Source organism: Oncorhynchus nerka, linkage group LG27 (genome assembly GCF_034236695.1).
Source record: "Oncorhynchus nerka isolate Pitt River linkage group LG27, Oner_Uvic_2.0, whole genome shotgun sequence".
In the NCBI taxonomy this organism is placed as follows: Eukaryota; Metazoa; Chordata; class Actinopteri; order Salmoniformes; family Salmonidae; genus Oncorhynchus; species Oncorhynchus nerka.
This window is the reverse complement of record NC_088422.1, coordinates 108,260,669-108,269,977: the sequence shown is the minus strand read 5'-3', so window position 1 is coordinate 108,269,977 and position 9,309 is coordinate 108,260,669.

Sequence of the window (9,309 nt, the reverse complement as noted above, 5' to 3'; positions counted from 1 at the left end):
GGCTGCTAGAATCCTGACTAGAACCCAAAATTTGATCATATTACTCCAGTGCTAGCCTCTCTACACTGGCTTCCTGTCAAAGCAAGGGCTGATTTCAAGGTTTTACTGCTAACCTACAAAGCATTACATGGGCTTGCTCCTACCTATCTCTCTGATTTGGTCCTGCCGTACATACCTACACGTACGCTACGGTCACAAGACGCAGGCCTCCTAATTGTCCCTAGAATTTCTAAGCAAACAGCTGGAGGCAGGGCTTCCTCCTATAGAGCTCCATTTTTAGGGAACGGTCTGCCTACCCATGTCAGAGACGCAAACTCGTTCTCAACCTTTAAGTCTTTACTGAAGACTCATCTCTTCAGTGGGTCATATGATTGAGTGTAGTCTGGCCCAGGAGTGGGAAGGTGAACGGAAAGGCTCTGGAGCAACGAACCGCCCTTCCTGTCTCTGCCTGGCCGGTTCCCCTCTTTCCACTGGGATTCTCTGCCTCTAACCCTATTACAGGGGCTGAGTCACTGGCTTACTGGGGCTCTCTCATGCCGTCCCTGGAGGGGGTGCGTCACCTGAGTGGGTTGATTCACTGTTGTTGTCATCCTGTCTGGGTTGCCCCCCCCTTGGGTTGTGCCGTGGCGGAGATCTTTGTGGGCTATACTCAGCCTTGTCTCAGGATGGTAAGTTGGTGGTTGAAGATATCCCTCTAGTGGAGTGGGGGCTGTGCTTTGGCAAAGTGGGTGGGGTTATATACTTCCTGTTTGGCCCTGTCCGGGGGTGTCCTCGGATGGGGCTACAGTGTCTCCTGACCCCTCCTGTCTCAGCCTCCAGTATTTATGCTGCAGTAGTTTATGTGTCGGGGGGCTGGGGTCAGTTTGTTATATCTGGAGTACTTCTCCTGTCCTATTCGTTGTCCTGTGAATCTAAAGTGTGCGTTCTCTAATTCTCTCCTTCTCTCTTTCTTTCTCTCTCTCGGAGGACCTGAGCCCTAGGACCATGCCCCAGGACTACCTGACATGATGACTCCTTGCTGTCCCCAGTCCACCTGGCCATGCTGCTGCTCCAGTTTCAACTGTTCTGCCTTACTATTATTCGACCATGCTGGTCATTTATGAACATTTGAACATCTTGGCCATGTTCTGTTATAATCTCCACCCGGCACAGCCAGAAGAGGACTGGCCACCCCACATATGCTCTCTCTAATTCTCTCTTTCTTTCTCTCTCTCGGAGGACCTGAGCCCTAGGACCATGCCCCAGGACTACCTGACATGATGACTCCTTGCTGTCCCCAGTCCACCTGACTGTGCTGCTACTCCAGTTTCAACTGTTCTGCCTTATTATTATTCGACCATGCTGGTCATTTATGAACATTTGAACATCTTGGCTATGTTCTGTTATAATCTCCACCCGGCACAGCCAGAAGAGGACTGGCCACCCCACATAGCCTGGTCACTCTCTAGGTTTCTTCCTAGGTTTTGGCCTTTCTAGGGAGTTTTTCCTAGCCACCGTGCTTCTACACCTGCATTGCTTGCTGTTTGGGGTTTTAGGCTGAGTTTCTGTACAGCACTTTGAGATATCAGCTGATGTACGAAGGGCTATATAAATACATTTGATTTGATTTTGATTTGATTTGATATGTCGGGCTCTGAGGGATCCATTGGGCTCTGGGGGATCTATTGGGCTCTGGGGGATCTATTGGGCTCTGGGGGATCTATTGGGCTCTGGGGGATCTATTGGGCTCTGTAATGCTCTGGTGGCTCTGGAGGATCCATTCTGCTCTGATTGATCTATAGGGCTCTGATGGATCTATAGGGCCCCGATGGATCTATAGGGCCCCGATGGATCTATAGGGCTCCGATGGATCTATAGGGCTCCGATGGATCTATAGGGCTCCGATGGATCTATAGGGCTCCGATGGATCTATAGGGCTCCGATGGATCTATAGGGCTCCGATGGATCTATAGGGCTCTGATATCTGAGGGATGTATAGGGCTCTGGGTGATCCTTAGGGCTCTGGGGGATCCGTAGGGCTCGGGGGATCCGTAGTGCTCTGAGGAATGTATAGGGCTCAGAGATCTGAGGGATGTATATGGCTCTGACGGATCTGTAAGGCTCTGTGAGATCCGTAGCGCTTTGGGGGAGTCGTTGCGCCCTGGGGGATCTACAGTATAGGACTCTGGGGGATCTGTAGGGCTCTAGGGGATCTACAGTATAGGGCTCTGGGGGATCTACAGTATAGGACTCTGGGGGATCTGTAGGGCTCTGGGGGGATCTACAGTGTAGGGCTCTGGGGGATCTACAGTATAGGGCTCTGGGGGATCTACAGTATAGGGCTCTGGGGATCTGTAGGGCTCTGGGGGATCTACAGTATAGGGCTCTGGGGGATCTACAGTATAGGGCTCTGGGGGATCTACAGTATAGGGCTCTGGGGGATCTACAGTATAGGGCTCTGGGGGATCTACAGTATAGGGCTCTGGGGGATCTGTAGGGCTCTGGGGGTTCTACAGTATAGGGCTCTGGGGATCTGTAGGGCTCTGGGGGATCTACAGTATAGGGCTCTGGGGAATCTACAGTATAGGGCTCTGGGGGATCTACAGTATAGGTCTCTGGGGGGATCTACAGTATAGGGCTCTGGGGGATCTACAGTATAGGGCTCTGGGGATCTACAGTATAGGGCTCTGGGGGATCTACAGTATAGGGCTCTGGGGGATCTACAGTATAGGGCTCTGGGGGGGGATCTACAGTATAGGGCTCTGGGCGATCTGTAGGGCTCTGGGGGATCTACAGTATAGGGCTCTGGGCGATCTGTAGGGCTCTGGGGGATCTACAGTATAGGGCTCTGGGGGGATCTACAGTATAGGGCTCTGGGGGATCTGTAGGGCTCTGGGGATCTACAGTATAGGGCTCTGGGGGATCTACAGTATAGGGCTCTGGGGGGATCTACAGTATAGGGCTCTGGGGGATCTGTAGGGCTCTGGGGGGATCTACAGTATAGGGCTCTGGGGGATCTACAGTATAGGGCTCTGGGGGATCTGTAGGGCTCTGGGGGATCTACAGTATAGGGCTCTGGGCGATCTGTAGGGCTCTGGGGATCTACAGTATAGGGCTCTGGGGATCTACAGTATAGGGCTCTGGGGGATCTGTAGGGCTCTGGGGGATCTACAGTATAGGGCTCTGGGGGATCTACAGTATAGGGCTCTGGGGGGATCTGTAGGGCTCTGGGGGATCTACAGTATAGGGCTCTGGGGGATCTGTAGGGCTCTGGGGATCTACAGTATAGGGCTCCGGGGATCTACAGTATAGGGCTCTGGTGGATCTACAGTATAGGGCTCTGGGGGATCTACAGTATAGGGCTCTAGGGATCTACAGTATAGGGCTCTGGGGGATCTACAGTATAGGGCTCTGGGGATCTACAGTATAGGGCTCTGGGGGATCTACAGTATAGGGCTCTGGGGGATCTACAGTATAGGGCTCTGGGGGATCTACAGTATAGGGCTCTGGGGGGATCTACAGTATAGGGCTCTGAGGGATCACAGTATAGGGCTCTGGGGGGATCTACAGTATAGGGCTCTGGGGGTATAGGGCTCTGGGGGATCTACAGTATAGGGCTCTGGGGGATCTACAGTATAGGGCTCTGGGGGATCTACAGTATAGGGCTCTAGGGGATCTACAGTAGGGCTCTGGGGGATCTACAGTATAGGGCTCTGGGGGATCTACAGTTAGGGCTCTGGGGGATCTACAGTATAGGGCTCTGGGGGATCTACAGTATAGGGCTCTGGGGGATCTACAGTATAGGGCTCTGGGGGATCTACAGTATAGGGCTCTAGGGGATCTACAGTATAGGGCTCTGGGGGATCTACAGTATAGGGCTCTGGGGGATCTACAGTATAGGGCTCTGGGGGATCTACAGTATAGGGCTCTGGGGGGATCTACAGTATAGGGCTCTGGGGGATCTACAGTATAGGGCTCTGGGGGATCTACAGTATAGGGCTCTGGGGGATCTACAGTATAGGGCTCTGAGGATCTACAGTATAGGGCTCTGAGGATCTACAGTGTAGGGCTCTGAGGGATCTACAGTATAGGGCTCTGAGGGATCTACAGTATAGGGCTCTGAGGGATCTACAGTATAGGGCTCTGAGGGATCTACAGTATAGGGCTCTGGGGGATCTACAGTATAGGGCTCTGAGGGATCTACAGTATAGGGCTCTGGGGGATCTACAGTGTAGGTCTCTGGGCGTCTGTAGGGCTCTGGGGGATCTACAGTATAGGGCTCTGGGGGATCTACAGTATAGGGCTCTGGGGGATCTACAGTATAGGGCTCTGGGGGATCTACAGTATAGGGCTCTGGGGGATCTACAGTATAGGGCTCTGGGGGATCTACAGTATAGGGCTCTGGGGATCTACAGTATAGGGCTCTGGGGGATCTACAGTATAGGGCTCTGGGGGATCTACAGTATAGGGCTCTGGGGATCTGTAGGGCTCTGGGGGATCTACAGTATAGGGCTCTGGGGGATCTACAGTGGGGCTCTGGGGGATCTACAGTATAGGGCTCTGGGGGATCTACATCTCTGGGGGGATCAACAGTATAGGGCTCTGGGGGATCTACAGTATAGGGCTCTGGGGGTCTACAGTATAGGGCTCTGGGGGATCTACAGTATAGGGCTCTGGGGGATCTACAGTATAGGGCTCTGGGGGATCCATTGGGCTCTGGGGGATCTACAGTATAGGGCTCTGGGGGATCCATTGGGCTCTGGGGGATCTGTTATAGGGCTCTGGGGATCTACAGTATAGGGCTCTGGGGGATCTACAGTATAGGGCTCTGGGGATCTACAGTATAGGGCTCTGGGCGATCTGTGGGCTCTGGGGGATCTACAGTATAGGGCTCTGGGGGATCTACAGTATAGGGCTCTGGGGGATCTACAGTATAGGGCTCTGGGGATCTACAGTATAGGCTCTGGGGGATCTACAGTATAGGGCTCTGGGGGATCTACAGTATAGGGCTCTGGGGGATCTACAGTATAGGGCTCTGGGGGATCTACAGTATAGGGCTCTGGGGGATCTACAGTATAGGGCTCTGATGGATCTGTAGGGCTCTGGGGGATCTACAGTATAGGGCTCTGGGGGATCTATAGGGCTCTGGGGATCTACAGTATAGGGCTCTGGGGATCTACAGTATAGGGCTCTGGGGGATCTACAGTATAGGGCTCTGGGGGATCTACAGTATAGGGCTCTGGGGGATCTACAGTATAGGGCTCTGATGGATCTGTAGGGCTCTGGGGGATCTACAGTATAGGGCTCTGGGGGATCTACAGTATAGGGCTCTGGGGATCTACAGTATAGGGCTCTAGGGGATCTACAGTATAGGGCTCTGGGGGATCTACAGTATAGGGCTCTAGGGGATCTACAGTATAGGGCTCTGGGGGATCTACAGTATAGGGCTCTGGGGATCTACAGTATAGGGCTCTGAGGGATCTACAGTATAGGCTCTGGGGGATCTACAGTATAGGGCTCTGAGGGATCTACAGTATAGGGCTCTGGGGGATCTACAGTATAGGGCTCTGGGGGATCTACAGTATAGGGCTCTGGGGGGGATCTACAGTATAGGGCTCTGATGGATCTACAGTATAGGGCTCTGATGGATCTACAGTATAGGGCTCTGAGGGATCTACAGTATAGGGCTCTGAGGATCTACAGTATAGGGCTCTGGGATCTACAGCATAGGGCTCTGAGGGATCTACAGTATAGGCCTTGAGGGATCTACAGTATAGGGCTCTGAGGGATCTACAGTATAGGGCTCTGAGGATCTACAGTATAGGGCTCTGAGGGATCTACAGTATAGGGCTCTGGGGGATCTACAGTGTAGGTCTCTGGGCGATCTGTAGGGCTCTGGGGGATCTACAGTATAGGGCTCTGGGGGATCTACAGTATAGGGCTCTGGGGGGATCTACAGTATAGGGCTCTGGGGGATCTACAGTATAGGGCTCTGGGGGATCTACAGTATAGGGCTCTGGGGGATCTGGGCAGTATAGGGCTCTGGGGGATCTACAGTATAGGGCTCTGGGGGATCTACAGTATAGGGCTCTGGGGGGATCTACAGTGTAGGTCTCTGGGCGATCTGTAGGGCTCTGGGGGATCTACAGTGTAGGGCTCTGGGGGATCTACAGTGTAGGGCTCTGGGGGATCTACAGTATAGGGCTCTGGGGGATCTACATTACAGGGCTCTGGGGATCAACAGTATAGGGCTCTGGGGGGGATCTACAGTATAGGGCTCTGGGGGGTGTTCTACAGTATAGGGCTCTGGGGGGATCTACAGTATAGGGCTCTGGGGGATCTACAGTATAGGGCTATGGGGGATCCATTGGGCTCTGGGGGATCTACAGTATAGGGCTCTGGGGGATCCATTGGGCTCTGGGGGATCTACATTATAGGGCTCTGGGGATCTACAGTATAGGGCTCTGGGGGGATCTACAGTATAGGGCTCTGGGGGATCTACAGTATAGGCTCTGGGCGATCTGTAGGGCTCTGGGGGATCTACAGTATAGGGCTCTGGGGGATCTACAGTATAGGGCTCTGGGGGATCTACAATATAGGGCTCTGGGGCGATCTGTAGGGCTCTGGGGATCTACAGTATAGGGCTCTGGGGGGATCTACAGTATAGGGCTCTGGGGGATCTACAGTATAGGGCTCTGGGGGATCTACAGTTATAGGGATCTGGGGGATCTACAGTATAGGGCTCTGATGGATCTGTAGGGCTCTGGGGGATCTACAGTATAGGGCTCTGGGGGATCTACAGTATAGGGCTCTGGGGATCTACAGTATAGGGCTCTGGGGGATCTACAGTATAGGGCTCTGGGGGATCTACAGTATAGGGCTCTGGGGGATCTACAGCATAGGGCTCTGGGGATCTACAGTATAGGGCTCTGGGGGGATCTACAGTGTAGGTCTCTGGGGGATCTGTAGGGCTCTGGGGGATCTACAGTGTAGGGCTCTGGGGGATCTACAGTATAGGGCTCTGGGGGATCTACATTATAGGGCTCTGGGGGATCAACAGTATAGGGCTCTGGGGGATCTACAGTATAGGGCTCTGGGGGGGGTGTTCTACAGTATAGGGCTCTGGGGGATCTACAGTATAGGGCTCTGGGGGATCTACAATATAGGGCTCTGGGGATCCATTGGGCTCTGGGGGATCTACAGTATAGGGCTCTGGGGGATCCATTGGGCTCTGGGGGGATCTACATTATAGGGCTCTGGGGGGGATCTACAGTATAGGGCTCTGGGGGGATCTACAGTATAGGGCTCTGGGGATCTACAGTATAGGGCTCTGAGGGATCTGTAGGGCTCTGGGGGATCTACAGTATAGGGCTCTGGGGGATCTACAGTATAGGGCTCTGGGGATCTACAGTATAGGGCTCTGGGCGATCTGTAGGGCTCTGGGGGATCTACAGTATAGGGCTCTGGGGGATCTACAGTATAGGGCTCTGGGGGATCTACAGTATAGGCTCTGGGGGATCTACAGTATAGGGATCTGGGGGATCTACAGTATAGGGCTCTGATGGATCTGTAGGGCTCTGGGGGATCTACAGTATAGGGCTCTGGGGATCTACAGTATAGGGCTCTGGGGGATCTACAGTATAGGGCTCTGGGGGATCTACAGTATAGGGCTCTGGGGGATCTACAGTATAGGGCTCCTGGGGGATCTACAGTAGGTAGGGCTCTGATCTACAGTATAGGGCTCTGATGGATCTGTAGGGCTCTGGGGGATCTACAGTATAGGGCTCTGGGGGATCTACAGCACAGGGCTCTGGGGGGAACACAGTATAGGGCTCTGGGGAATCTGCAGAGCAGGGCTCTGGGGGTGTTAGGGCTCTAGGGGATCAGTATAGGGCTCTGGGGGGATCTACAGTAGCCCTGGGGGGAGGGGGCTCTGGGGATCTAATTATAGGGCTATGGGGGATCCATTGGGCTCTGGGGATCTACAGATAGGGCTCTGGGGGATCCATTGGGCTCTGGGGGACTGTTCCCACATTATAGGGCTCTGGGGGATCTACAGTATAGGGCTCTGGGGGATCTACAGTATAGGGCTCTGGGGATCTACAGTATAGGGGCTCTGGGGATCTACAGCATAGGGCTCTGGGGGGATCTACAGTATAGGGCTCTGGGGGATCTACAGTATAGGGCTCTCTGGGGGATCTACAATATAGGGCTCTGGGGACCTGTAGGGCTCTGGGGGATCTACAGTATAGGGGCTCTGGGAATCTACAGTATAGGGCTCTGGGGATCTACAGTATAGGGCTCTGGGGGATCTACAGTATAGGGATCTGGGGGATCTACAGTATAGGGCTCTGGGGGATCTACAGTATAGGGCTCTGGGGGATCTACAGTATAGGGCCTCTAGGGAATCTACAGTATAGGGCTCTGGGGGATCTACAGTATAGGGCTCTAGGGGATCTACAGTATAGGGCTCTGGGGATCTACAGTATAGGGCTCTGGGGGATCTACAGTATAGGGCTCTGGGGGATCTACAGTATAGGGCTCTGGGGGATCTACAGTATAGGGCTCTGGGGGATCTACAGTATAGGGCTCTGGGGGGATCTACAGTATAGGGCTCTGGGGGTGTTCTACAGTATAGGGCTCTGGGGGATCTACAGTATAGGGCTCTAGGGGATCTACAGTATAGGGCTCTGGGGGGATCTACAGTATAGGGCTCTGGGGGTGTTCTACAGTATAGGGCTCTGGGGGTTCTACAGTATAGGGCTCTGGGGGTGTTCTACAGTATAGGGCTCTGTGGGATCTACAGTGTAGGGCTCTGGGGGTTCTACAGTATAGGGCTCTGGGGGTTCTACAGTGTAGGGCTCTGGGGGATCTACAGTGTAGGGCTCTGATGGATCTGTAGGGCTCTGGGGGATCTACAGTATAGGGCTCTGGGGGATCTACAGTATAGGACTCTGGGGGATCTGTAGGGCTCTGGGGGAATCTACAGTGTAGGGCTCTGGGGGATCTACAGTGTAGGGCTCTGGGGGGATCTACAGTATAGGGCTCTGGGGGATCTACAGTATAGGGCTCTGGGGTATCTGTAGGGCTCTGGGGGGATCTACAGTATAGGGCTCTGGGGGGATCTACAGTATAGGGCTCTGGGGGGATCTACAGTATAGGGCTCTGGGGGATCTACAGTATAGGGCTCTGGGGGATCTGTAGGGCTCTGGGGGTCTACAGTATAGGGCTCTGGGGGATCTGTAGGGCTCTGGGGGATCTACAGTATAGGGCTCTGGGGGATCTACAGTATAGGGCTCTGGGGGATCTACAGTATAGGGCTCTGGGGAT